We start from the raw sequence: 14,721 nt of genomic DNA on the forward strand, positions 1-14,721 counted from the left end.
AAGAGAGGGTGGTATGCAAATCTTGGGGGTAAATCAAGGATCAGCCCGCCTTGTTTATGTTTAATGCTTGTGCGATGGATAACTTCATCTCTACATAGATGGCAGCCACCTTGGGCATAGAGATTGGGGACATGGGACCCCCGATTGAGGTAGAGGCTACCTTTGTTGGCAAAGAAGTGCAGGTTACTCCTCTTATTGGGAAGTTGCGCATACATATACAAGGTTATCTAGATCATGAGAAGTTCTTGATTGCTCCTCTTAATGGATGTGATGTATTGCTTGGTAAGCCTTGGCATCATAGGCTTGAGCCCCGCAAAGAGTACAAAACAAATAGGATCACTTTTATGCATAAAGGCCGCATGCATGCCATTGATGCTCGCAAAGAAGGGGATTCCATTCTAGTTGTATCACACATCCAGATTAATAACGCAATGAAAAATAATCTTTCTGTGTACTTGGTTTTTGTTCGTCGTGATGATAAGATTGAACAAACTAATGTGAATGTGGATGTATTGACTCAAGATAAGCTGAATTTTCTTAATGCATATAGAGATTGTTTTGCCGATGCATTGCTAGCAGAACTACCTCCTAAGAGACCTGAGGGTCATTGCATAGATCTTGTGCCAGGTAGTTCCCCACCGAACAAAACCGCATGCCATGTGAGTGCCACAGAACAAGGCGAAATCATGAAATAGGTTAATGAGCTTTTCGTGAAAGGTTTGGTTCAACTAAGCTCCTCACCTTTTTGCTTTCCCGTGCTTCTTGTGCAAAAGAAAGATGGCTCATTTCGTATGTGCATGGATTACCGAGCTCTAAACAAGCTCAACATCAAGAATCGGTTTTTGATTCCGCGCGCATAGATGACATCTTGGATAAACTTGATGGTTTGGCTTGTTTTAGCCGCATTGATTTGAAGAGTGGTTATCACTAGATTCGTGTGGTACCCTAGGATGTCCATAAGACCGCATTCAAGACAGATTTTGGATTGTATGAGTTTTTGGTGATGCCTTTGGCCTTACCAATGCCCCGGCAACGTTTAACCATATGATGGACATGATATTTCAAGCCCGTCATAAATTCACAGGTGTATTCTTTGATAACATCCTGGTTTTCTCCAAGAATGAGCAAGAGCATAAGATTCACTTGGCCACAGTTTTGGAAGGGTTGTAAAAGTACAAACTCTTCATAAATGCCAAGAAAGGTGGGTTCTTTCTCTCAGAGATACACTATTTGGGGCACATTGTATCCAAAGAGGGTGTGAGAATAGATCCTACTAAGATTGAAACCATTCAGAATCAGCTAAAGTTACATTCTATGCATGAGGCCCGTAGCTTTCTTGGATTATGCTCATATTACAGGAGGTTCATAAGGCATTTTGCCAAGATTGCCTCGCCATTACATGAGCTTACAAAGAAGAAAACCACACTTTCAAATGGACCCAAGATGAATAGGATGCCTTCTACCAACTCAAGGATGCTATCGTATGTGGGCATGTATATTGATCATTCCGAACTTACAAAAGCCATTCACGATGGAATGTGATGCTTGTGGGAATTGCATAGGGGATGTCCTAAATCAAGAGGGTCATGCAGTGGCCTATGAAAGCATAGATTGCATGATGTAGAGACCCATATGGACATTTATGAAAAAAGATCTCTTGGCTGTAATTCATGCCTTGAAAATATGGAAGCATTATCTTCTTTGGGCTAAATTTATAGTCAAAACCAATCTGCAAAGTTTGACCTATTTTTTGTCTCAAACAAAGCTCTCGGAGAAGCAAACAGTAGAATGGCAAATTTCCTTTCTATGTTCCATTTTCAGATTGTACATACTTTGGGAAAGAAGAACATAGTGGCAAATGCCTTATACAGGAGTCCATATGTGGCTGCTGTTTCCATGGCCTCACATGGGGACTTGACTGCCATGCATGATTTATACCATTTGGATGTTGATTTTTTCCATATTTGAGCTGATTTGATGGTTGGTCACACACATGCCACTTATATTATCAAAGAGGGTTTCTCATGAAGGATAACTTCTCATGTGTGGTGAAGGATATGTGTCCAAAGGTTATGGAGGAATGTCACGCTCCACCTTATGCTCGTCATAGAGGTATTTTACCTATGACACGCATGATAGAGAGATATTTCTTTTGGCCAAGCATGCATAAAGACATTGAGGCTTATGTACGTGCATATATTTCTTACTAGAAGGTGAAATTTGATAGGCAAAAGCTTCCAGGTTTTCTTTAGCCTTTGCCTATTCGCTTGCAGCCATGGGACAACATTACTATGGATTTCATTATGGACTTGCCAAGGTCCCCAATAAGGGAATAATGCTATTTGGACCATTGTGGATAGGTTTAGCAAGCAAGCTCACTTCTTGCTAGTCAAGAAAACCATTAAAGCCGATCATATGGTGAAGCTTTTCCTTGCTTAGATATTTAAGCATCATGGAATGCTAAAGTCCATCGTTGGGGATCGAGATCCCAGGACTACGAGCCTCTTTTGGAGGGCTCTATTTGAAAACATGGGCACTAATCTTGAGTTCTCATCTTCCTAAGTTTGTCTACAATAACACGGAACATGCCTCCATAGGAAAAGACTTGTTTAAGATTATTTACGGCAATCTGGTCACTGTGGTTGAGCTTGGCTAGCATAAGTACAGGATTGCCTACATGTGCATGGTCCTAGAACACTAGGTGAGGGCCTAGTTCAACCCAGGTAAAGTGAGGATTATTCGTGAATTGATCTTCTATGACAAATTTCCATGTTGACAAATTCTTATCTGGTTGGTTATTTTATTATGCATGGATTCTGTTATGGCAAAATCTGGGTTGGTTTAAGCCCATGTACCTTGTACTTATAAATACTACAAGAAATATAATAGTATTGAGGGGGGGTTTCCAGCCCCAATGGTGGTGTCACGAGTACAGTTTATTTTCAGCTTTGTCTTTATTGTGTTGTTCCACTGAATCCTAATTGTTAAGTAAACTACAATTGTGTTTTGGCTTTCGATTACATCCACAAGATCATTGGGTGTAGTTACATTGGTATCAGAGCTTGATTGTCTCTCTTTCTCTAGAGGGGACATGGTGTTTTAAAATTAGAAGCAATCACATACACTTGACTCAATGGACAGCCAAGGCAATCCTTTCTCTAGAGGGGACATGGTGTTTTAAAATTAGAAGCAATCACATAGACACTTGACTCAATGGACAGCCAAGGCAATCCTTTGGAAGTCCCAAATTCGAGGGGTCAACCAAGTGCCTCTTGAGATTCTGATGCATTATAGGGAAGGCAGAAGCAAATTGAGAGGGTTTATGACATTGCTTTGATGAGACAACCATCCCGTGGGGAAAAGACCCTATGCATGAGGATGAGCCCGATGCATTGAGGGCTGAATTGGAACACATGAAGAAGCTTTTGCAGGCAAAGGAGCAAGAGCTGAAATTTTTGCATGAAGATCCTCATGTACAAAGTGTCATTGAAGCAAAGAAAGTTGATGCTATAGTGGATATGACCTTTGAGTCTATGGCTCGTGAAGTTGGCAAGACCCCAAGGGAATTGGCACTCTCCTATCTCATCCGAAAGGGTGATCTCAAAGAGGGAGAGGAAGGGCAGTTAATGTTCAAGGATCCACCTCGTTTGAAGTATGGAGACCTAGCATCTCAACGATTGAGGTCTTATGTGCACAGGGAAGAGGTGTCGGTCACTTCTCGCTATTCATCTACTCCACATGTAACATGAGGAAACATATATGTGCATGTTGGAGCCAATGGAAGGCATGATGGCCTGCTATATTCAAAGCATGTATTTCATGGTGAGAGTGGTCGGCATGCAAGCCAAAAAACTTTTCCCATTGAGTTGTCTCGTGGTGAGACATTGCATCATTTAGGGAGGTCACATGCATCTAGGCCACAGATTCATAGAGCACATGCCACTTTGCCTCGTGAAACACCTTTGGTTGCTGATGACACCCATGTAGAGAGGGCTATCCCGTTGGACAAGGGGAAGAGAAAGAGGGAATAACATGAGTCACATGCCAAAAAGCTCAAGGAGTTAAGGCAGGTGATAAATCTGTCAAGTTTGATGCCTTTCATGGGGAATATGATGAATCTAAGGTGCTAGCATTTGTGGCACAATTTGACATTGCTTTTAGTGATGAGGACTTCACTGAGAAGTCTAAAGTCTGCCATGCAAGCACGTTCTTGAAGGGGACAACCACACATTGGTGAATCACCAAAAAGACCACCAAAGATCCCATTTGCACTTGGAAAGAGTTCAAGGACAGATTTTATGCCCAGATTTTGCCTCCAAATGTGGAACAAACTCTCACACAAAAGTGAGATAGACTTGAGCAAAAAGACAATGAGAGTGTGCAACAATATGTGAACAAGTTCCTGGAAGGTCTTGCTTGAGGTTACTCCCTTTATGCATCTCTTTGAAAATAAGAAGAAAAGGTAGTTTCGCTCTAGGTTGCAACCAGCCTACCATTTGGCACCTGAAACATACCCTTCAACAGCTCATAGCATCTTATCTTGCTATGAAGAAATTGGTGCTTAAAATTAAGCAAGATTATGGGGGTTCTAAGGGCAAAGAGAGGGTTGTCCAAACCTGCAAAAAATGTGGACAGCCACCTAAAAAAAAAACTTTCAGGAAGCCCAAAAGGGGGGTAAAGCAAAAAATACCTCATCTAAGGATGATGGGCCAAAGGAGAACAAGTTTGTCTTGACTCCGAAGCAAAGGGAGCAATATGCAAAAGAGGGGAAACACTTTTCTTGTGGTAGTAAAGAGCACGTGTTTAGTCAATGCCCAACCTACAAGCAAAAGCAAGAAGATAAGTAACTGAAGGTTAATGTGCTTGTCATTCCCGATGTGTAAGGTAGCAATGAGCATGATGGCAAGGAGAGGGTGGTAACCAAAGCTTGGGGGCAAATCAAGAATCAGCCCATCTTGTTTATGTTTGATGATTGTGCGATGGATAACTTCATCTCTACACAGATGGCAACCACCTTGGGCATAGACATTGGGGACATGTGACCCTAGATTGAGGCAGAGGCCGCCTTTGTTGGCAAAGAGACTCCATCGTTGGGGATCGAGATCCCAGGACTACGAGCCTCTTTTGGAGGGATCTATTTGAAAACATGGGCACTAAGCTTTAGTTCTCATCAGCCTATCACCCGCAAACAGATGGTGAGAGTGAGGATCCAAATTTAGTTGTCTTGGATTTGTTAAAGTGTTATGTGGTAGATCAAAAGAATGCATGGGAGAAGTATATTCCACTTGTAGAGTTTGCCTACAATAACACGATACATGCCTCCATAGGAAAAGCCCCATTTGAGATTATTTATGGCAGAGTGATCTTGCCACCCATCTTTCATACAAAGGATGAGATTTTTGTAGTTGATAAGTATGTACATGATTTGGATGTCGCCTTTGCTCAGGTGCGGACAACCATTGCACGGTCTCAAGAGAAGCATAAGAGGGCTGCCGACAAGCATAGAAGGGACATGTACGTCAAGGAAGGTGATTGGGTATTGCTGAAATTTGAGAAAGATAAGCTTCGCAAGAGGCCAGGATGACGTGAGGGATCATCCCCTAGGCTTTCTACTCGGTATTATGGACCCTTCAAGGTGATTGAGAAAATCAATGAAGTGGCTTACATGCTTGTTTTACCTAGTCATTGGAAGATTCACAATGCCTTTCATGTGAGTCTTTTGCGGAAGTATATGGGGCCAGATCCTGAGGAGCCTGTCATAGAAGATCCACCCGAGGTTGATGAGTCTTTTGCGGAAGTATATGGGGCCAGATCCTGAGGAGCCTATCATAGAAGATCCACCCGAGGTTGATGAGCTTGAGGAGATTCTCTAGCCAGAGCAAATTGTGTTTCACAAGGAGAGAAGGCTATGAGCAAGAAAGCTTTCCAGGAGATACCTTGTGAAGTTTAAAAATTATTTACCCATTGATGCAAAGTGGGTAGACAAGGATTACTTTGTCGATTACCCACAACTTTTGCAGGCGTATCTTGAGGCTTTTCAGTTGAGGTCAACTGTTTAGAATCTGGGGGGGATGTCACCATTTGGCTGCCCATTTGGTCCATTTCCATTTCTAGTACCACTTCTATGGGACTGTCACTCAATAGAGCGGCCAGATTTGTGCCATCTTTGTGCATGAGGCTAGGTCGGTGTCTCATGTGAAAGGGCCAGTCTTTTTGTGTCACATGGATGTGAGCCAGTTTCATGCCACCCATGTGTGACCAGGATTGTGCCATATGGATAGAAGTCTGTATTGTGCCACTCGTGTATGACCAAGATAGTTTCTTGTCCATGGATTGTCACTCCATGGAAGGACCCATGTTTGTATTGTGTCTTTCCTATGGGACTATTACTCTATAGGAAGGCTAGGGTTCTCACAGTTTGTCGTGCCAGTTTTGTGTCCGAATAGAATGTTTGTACAAGTTTCATGAAAGGAAGATTTTGTCCATTACATATGCATGTGCATTCATCTTTGCATGTTTGAATTTGTTTTCGCGTGACTTGTATTTGTGTATTTGCCTACTTTGATGTGCCACTTACTGAGCGGGGACGCCTGCGAGTGAGCCTGTGAAGCTTGCCCTCTTGTATTCTGACATGCTTTGTTGCATGTGAACAGGTGGTAAGTATGGTGTATTCATTTATTTTGATATTGTTATTTTGATATTGCACGGTCTCAAGAGAAGCATAAGAGGGCTGCCGACAAGCATAGAAGGGACATGTACGTCAAGGAAGGTGATTGGGTATTGCTGAAATTTGAGAAAGATAGGCTTCACAAGAGGCCAGGATGACGTGAGGGATCATCCCCTAGGCTTTCTACTCGGTATTATGGACCCTTCAAGGTGATTGAGAAAATCAATGAAGTGGCTTACATGCTTGTTTTACCTAGTCATTGGAAGATTCACAATGCATTTCATGTGAGTCTTTTGCGGAAGTATATGGGGCCAGATCCTGAGGAGCCTGTCATAGAAGATCCACCCGAGGTTGATGAGTCTTTTGCGGAAGTATATGGGGCCAGATCCTGAGGAGCCTATCATAGAAGATCCACCCGAGGTTGATGAACTTGAGGAGATTCTCTAGCCAGAGCAAATTGTGTTTCACAAGGAGAGAAGGCTATGAGCAAGAAAGCTTTCTAGGAGATACCTTGTGAAGTTTAAAAATTATTTACCCATTGATGCAAAGTGGGTAGACAAGGATTACTTTGTCGATTACCCACAACTTTTGTAGGCGTATCTTGAGGCTTTTCAGTTGAGGTCAACTGTTTAGAATCTGGGGGGGATGTCACCATTTGGCTGCCCATTTGGTCCATTTCCATTTCTAGTACCACTTCTATGGGACTGTCACTCAATAGAGCGGCCAGATTTGTGCCATCTTTGTGCATGAGGCTAGGCCGATGTCTCATGTGAAAGGGCCAGTCTTTTTGTGTCACATGGACGTGAGCCAGTTTCATGCCACCCATGTGTGACCAGGATTGTGCCATATGGACAGAAGTCTGTATTGTGCCACTCATGTATGACCAAGATAGTTTCTTGTCCATGGATTGTCACTCCATGGAAGGACCCATGTTTGTATTGTGTCTTTCCTATGGGACTATTACTCTATAGGAAGGCTAGGGTTCTCACAGTTTGTCGTGCCAGTTTTGTGCCCGAATAGAATGTTTGTACAAGTTTCATGAAAGGAAGATTTTGTCCATTACATATGCATGTGCATTCATCTTTGCATGTATGAATTTGTTTTCGCGTGACTTGTATTTGTGTATTTGCCTACTTTGATGTGCCACTTACTGAGCGGGGACGCCTACGAGTGAGCTTGTGAAGCTTGCCCTCTTGTATTCTGACATGCTTTGTTGCATGTGAACAGGTGGTAAGTATGGTGTATTCATTTATTTTGATATTGTTATTCTAACTTTTAAATTTATAAGGCTTGGAGGTTCACACACAATAATAAGTGGGTGGACAATATTCTAAAGTGACCAAGGCCCCAACTTATTGGGTGCCCAAAAAAAATCCATTTGAAAAAAGTTTAGTTTAAATATGAAACTTGCCATGAAGGATTGACACTAATGAAAGTTGGATGGAGGCCATGTAAGGTGATGGCGTGGTGGTAAGAGCCTTCGCCCATACAGTCGACCATCCGTGTGGCTGTCCATACAACTAAGAGAAGAATTCGATTAGATTTGGGGTGTTATTGGAGCTGGCCGATCAGCCCTGAGGCAAACTAACCAACCTTGGGGCTTGGTTGGAACAAGTCGACCAACCATATGACCTACTGGAGCCAGTCGACCAACCCTAACATGTGATTTTGGAGCAAGTCGGCCACTCCCCTATATACTCAGCCAGGAGAATCGATCAGCCCTTGTTCTATTTCTGAAGAAGCCGACCAACGCATGTACAGTATCTGGAACAGCCGACCAACCCTTGTGTAACGCCGCAGAGAACCTGAAAGTACAAGATTTGGACGAGAAGATTAAACTTGGAAGCAAAAGTATGGGAGAACCGGCAATCTGGTCATGGTGGTTGAGCTTGGCTAGTGTAAGTACGGGACTGCCTACATGTGCATGGTCTTGGAACATCAAGTGAGGGCTTAGTTCAACCTAGGTAAAGTGACGATTGTTCGTGATTGATCTTCTATGATGAATTTTATGTTGACAAATTCTTATCTGGTTGGTTATTTTATTATGAAGGGATTTTACAACTATATGGGTACATGATGTTGATTGGGCTGGTAGTGTTGCAGACAAGAGATCTACCAATGTCTTTATGCTTTTGTTTGGGAGTTTTGCTTTGAGTTGGAGAGTTCAAGGGTGCTATGGCATCTTGTGAGGTAGCTTGGTTTCAAAAGCAACTTAGTGATATGGGTTAGCCCATGGATAGGGAAGTTGTCATTTATTAAGACAACATGAGTAGCATACAGTTGGCCAGTAACCCAATATACCATGCTAAAACGAGACACATTGAGGTGCATTATCACTTCGTGAGGGAGAAGGTTCTAGCAAATGATGTAGATCTTGTATAATGTTAGTATAGAGGATCAAGTGGTTGACATCTTCATGAAAGCATTGGGTATAGTGAAGCTAACAAGTTTAGGAGCTTACTTGGAGTGCAGTGTGTTGAGTTAAGCTCGAGGGGGAGTGTTGAGATATCAAGCTCAACTAGTGTTATGGATATTAATGAACCCCTTGGAACACCCAGCCATTTGAAAATACAACCGGTCGTGAGTTGTAGTTTTGAGAGACCAAAAAAATCCTTTAAAAACAATCCAAATCTAGTACCAAAAGAATCTTTGACGTGCCCAATAAAGTAGAACTTTAAAAAGAGACTTTTTTTGCTTAACTTAAAACATACTTGCAAGTGATTCATTCGCTAAAACATACTTGCAAGTGATTCATTCGCTAAATTAAAAATTTGCTAAATTTTTCACTATTTGATGTCTAAGTACAAGCCTATCAACTACAAAATCTTAGAATATTTCAAACAAAAAGACACAAAAGTTTCATTAGAGACTCACAACAAAGAGCTTCACTTTGAATACAAAATTATTGCTATCGTTACTAGAAAGCAAAATATAACTACTTTCAATGTCATGATTAAATTAATCTTCATTGATTAAAAAAACAAGTCTAATTACGAGACAATTCCTATAAATGCTTCAATAGTGACAACATTTGACCAATTTTTTGAGCCAATCTCAAAACGCAAGCTCCTCAGAAAGATTTGTGATGCTAGTTTTGAATACAAACAAACGTTATTCAAAACACTCTCGAAACCTAGAAATCCTTGAACACCCCCAATGAGAATTTAAATACCAAAAATTGTTTGAAACTACAAGTGTCTAAATCTATTCTAGCACAGGAAATTCCTCCTCTTCATGACTAACTTCTTCATCAGTTTGCTCGTGTCCTACAATGAGTGGTGTTGACTCCGTAAGAGGAATATCAATATCCACAGTATGTGGATCTTCATAAGGCTCAAGATCTGCAAACTGCATTTCATCATCATCAGGTCCAAAGGGAGGCTGAGGTTCTCCAGACGCATCCACCACTCTTGGGTTTGCTGCTGCCATGTTTTTCATTCCAACCTCTTGAAACTCGTCCGGCGATTCTTTCATTGCAGTGACTCGTTGTTGAATAAAATGAACTTGAACTAGATCTAGCTCAATAGCAGCAACATTCCTTCCTTTTTTAAGAGCACTAATAGTGGTTGTTCCTAAGAAAAAAAGAATCAACATGGTAAAGCTCACTTAAATGAGCAATATAAAATATATTAAAAGTTAAGGTTGCATGATTACCTGTCCCCGCAAAAAGATCCATGATCCACTCTCCTTTTAAAGATAGAAGCTCAATTAAATCCATCATCAAAAGTCGTGGTTTTTGATAAGGATTCATGATCTCATTTGAATCACCAGAAAGATCCCTAAGCATTTGACACACGCCTGGTCTATCAAAAATATTTGTTCGGTTAGGTTTCAAAGCAAAATTAAAATTTCCTTTACTGTTCAAACCCGCAGGAGACTAGAAACCAATGGTAGCAAACTCGACAGCAAAAGAAAGTCTGTCAAGCTTATAGCCTACAAAACCTTCAAAAACACTCAAATAAAAAAAAATCTATTCAAATATGTAGTTTACTTACCACATTTTTGAAAAGATAAATGAAACGCTCTAAGGAGCTTGGCTGACTAGTGACGGGATGAAACATTTGAACCTCGTTCCAATCCTTGCAATTAAGTTTTTCAATCATGATTCTTTGCATGTACAAGAAAGTCTTTTGCCTATTTCAAAAAAACACAAAATGAAAAAATAACTTTAGATGAAATAAAATAAGTAGATTTAAAAAGAAGAATTAGCAACGTACTGTTCTAATTCCTTTGCCATTTCATCGAGTGTCAAAGAACCTTCTTTCACTCGTGCCAAGATGGGTATGATAATATTTTTCTTGCATATTCCTTACATTGCTCGCCAATTTGTGATATGCGTTTCTTCAGGAATTGGCTTCAAAGTGTCCTCATTCCCTATTCCATTGCCCTTTTAACTTCCAGCAGGTGGGAGCTTTACTTTTTGCCCTTTGATTTTACCTTCCTCCCAAAGCTTGAAAATGTCTTCTTGTAGATCCCATATCTCTCCATCACGAAAGGCCAACTGAAAGAAATTGTCATGACCTTCGAACATTTGTTTTTCAAGAGCGTCCATCTTTGCTTGACTTCTTTGTGACAAGGTCACCTTGCTCACAAAGCTTGATTTTGAAAGCTTCATTAAGTTTATGACCTTGTTGAATATGATTGATCCACTCATTATGAAAAAATCTTATCTTTTGTAAGAAAGACATGGATAGTCGCATCTCGGAATCAATGTTATGATCAAGGGCAAGTAGCTTTGCATCATCATCACTTAACCTAGCATAGTGTTAGGATTGTCTTATAGCTCTCTACATGAGGATACTTAGCACATAACTCTTTTTTAGCAATGAGATAGTGAGTTCCCCCCAAGATAAAGTATTTGTATCGATTGATTTTTGATCTCTCAAAACTCTCTTTGTTAACACACTTCTTTGTTAACACAAGAAGACTTATCCACAAGAACAAGAAGGGGTAAAACATTTGTTGTTGGTTTCTCCTTCATCATTACTTTAAAATTACTCACATGTCCAGGGACAATGGTTCGAACTTCTAGTGGTCTCTTATTTGAAACAGGATCCAATGGAGGATGTTCTATGTTAGACACTAGTAAAATTAAGGGTCTCTCATCAACCATATGAAACCTTTTGGCTTTATTTCTTATAGTATTAAGACCAGAAGATTCTGAAGGATCAGACTTTGGAGCTCTAGGTCCAGAAAGCAAAGTATCACTCACATCTTGAGACTTTGACCCAGAAGTCTCTTCAAGAACTTCAACATCTTCCTCTGAGTCATCTATGTCTGACCCAGAATCATCAGTGGAGTGGTTGGTATTATACAAATTGTCATGATGCTCTTGAAATGCTTAAGAAAAAGACTACATAAAAAAAAAGAAAAAATCATTCTAAGTAGAAGAGGATTTGAAGACTTGATAGAGTGAACTTAAAAGTAAGAACCAAAGCGTAACTTATGCAAAAGTAAGAACACTATAACCATCTCTCTGTATACTAGAATACATGGTAAACTCATTAAACCAGACATAAAAAGTAAGCCAAACTTCCTTCTTGCTAAAATTTATTCAAACTAAACAAGACAAACTTCTTGTATAGAATGCATTCTAGCATATGCTAGAGCAGACAAACTTCTTGTATACTAGAATACATGCAAACTAGACTTGACTAGACCTCTAAGTGTTTCAAGATATGAGCTAGAAAGACAAGAATTAAATAGACTAAAAAACAAAGAATAGTTCTCAACGTATTCTAGAATACACAGAGACAAGAAGTTTTATGAACTACGCGTACACTAGAATACATACAAACTAGACTAGACAAACTTCATGTATATTAGAATACATACAAACTAGAGTTGACTAGACCTCTACATATTCCAATATATGAGGTGGAAAGACATGACTCAAACAAACTTAAAAAAGAATAACAGTTCTCTACATATTCCAGAATACACAAAGATAAGAAAATTTTTTAACACTAATGAAAAAAGGTCAAGAGAAAGACATCCATACCCGTTTGCGAGTAATCATTGCATCTTTAAACTCTTGCTGGGTAGAACCAGGATTCATCTCTTCAAGCCAAAAATCTACAGAGAAAACTCTAACTGCAAGAAACTCCCTTTGTTGTTGTCTACCAGATGATGAATGATCCCACGAGATATACATTCTTTGACTTCAACAATGCGACCATAAGTTAAATACTTTGTATTTTCAGAGTAGTCTCCTTTTTCTTCAGTAATAGAAAGGAAAGGTGTGTTTGGCTCAACGATTATCTTGTGCTTACCTACCATGCCAAAGTGAATTGTCCAAGCAAATCCTTCTCGTGCTTTACCTCTTGCACTACTCCAAAGAGTTGTAGCTCCGATGCTTGAAGACTTTTTTTTGTTGATGTTGAGTTAAAGGTGTGCTTCCTTGAGATGATGGAGGAAGTCCATGAGTAGCTAAAACCATTCTACTTGATGGTGGTTGATCTTGTAACTCTGGAAATTGGTGAGCTGCTAAAAGTTGTCTTCTTGGCTCATTTGGACGCCTATCAGGGTTTGGAAGAGTCTCTCGAATATAACTCAAGTGTAGAAAGAAGTTGTATTCCAGAATATAGCTTATTGAAGCTCTGTATTCTAGAATACAACTCAAGTGTAGAGAGAAGTTGTATTCCAGTATACAGCTTGCTGAAGCTGTGTATTCTGGAATACAACTCAAGTGCACAGAGAGAAGTTGTATTCTAGAATATAGCTTGTTGAAGCTATGTATTCTGGAATACAATCTCAAGTATAGAGAAAAATTATATTTTCGAATACAGCTTGTTAAAGCTTCATATTCTGGAATACAACTCAAGTGTTGTAAGAGAAGTTGTATTCCAAAATACAACTTGTACAAGCAATGGATTTTGGAATACTACCTCAAAGTGCATAAGTGTTAAATTTTTAAAAATGTGACTTCAAGCTTTGTATTCTAGAATACAAACTACTTAATACACAAGAAACATGGCAACTTAATCGATTTTTGTGTTGTATTCCAAAATACAACACAAGATTTAGCTTTTTAAAAAATGAAGTCATTATAATTTTTAAAAATTATTGATTAAATCTTTATTTTATAAAATATTATTTTCTCAATCTCTTTTTTTCTTAATTTACATATGAAATCTTCTTTTTGGTATTTTTGTGTATTTAAAAAACAAACAATTCTTGCAAAAAAAATCTTTTTAAAAAAAGTCTATTTTTGAAATCACTTACCTCTTTAGATAATGTTTTTGTTTTTCTTCCTAGCCATAATTTCCTCGTAGCAAACTTTGAATCAAATGACAATGAAAGAAAAATTCAAAATTGTAGCAAATAACAAAGTAATAAAGAAAATGCATACCTTACAGAATTAAACTCAAGAAAAATGCTCCAAATTCAAAAAACGCTCTTGTGGCTCTCTTAACGGTGGCAGACCCTTGGAATGTGTGTCTAAAAAGGACTTCCTCTCATCTTTTAAGTCCCATTTTTTATAATAATTAATAATTTTTAATATTTAAATTAATATTATTATTTTTGAATCCAACCATTAAAAGTAGGTTATTTGGATTTGAGATTACACTCCACTTTGTAGCTTAGACCATTGTTTTTTAGAGAAACTTAGAGGTTTGAAGTTCCTAGTCATGGTAGGGCAACAAAATTCTCTCTCAAGCTCGTTTTGCTCTTTTCAAGTGCCTGTATCCATACTCACTCCTAAAAGTCTGAGCCAATCTATCAGTGATGATGATGATGTTACAAGCCCACTATTTGCTAATTTATCAAATTCTGATATCGATGTTCCAGTTTCTCCATCATTAGTTCAGCCTATTCGTGTGGAGACGACTGCTCCCTTGAGAAGAAAAGACAAGTTTTTGCATCGCAATGCATTGAGAGAGGCATGTAGGGTGTATTGTTGTAAAAAAAACTGCTTGAGGACACTTGGATTCAGAAAAATTAAGCAGGAACGTGAAAACTTCTTTGCTTTAAAATGTGCTCATCAATAAAATACAGCATTACATGGTTTTTCATTAAGGTCTGGAGAGAAGATAAAATATACAGTTTCTGGC

This window comes from Cibotium barometz, chromosome 44 (genome assembly GCF_041138505.1).
Source record: "Cibotium barometz isolate CiBa-2024 chromosome 44, ASM4113850v1, whole genome shotgun sequence".
Taxonomy (NCBI): Eukaryota; Viridiplantae; Streptophyta; class Polypodiopsida; order Cyatheales; family Cibotiaceae; genus Cibotium; species Cibotium barometz.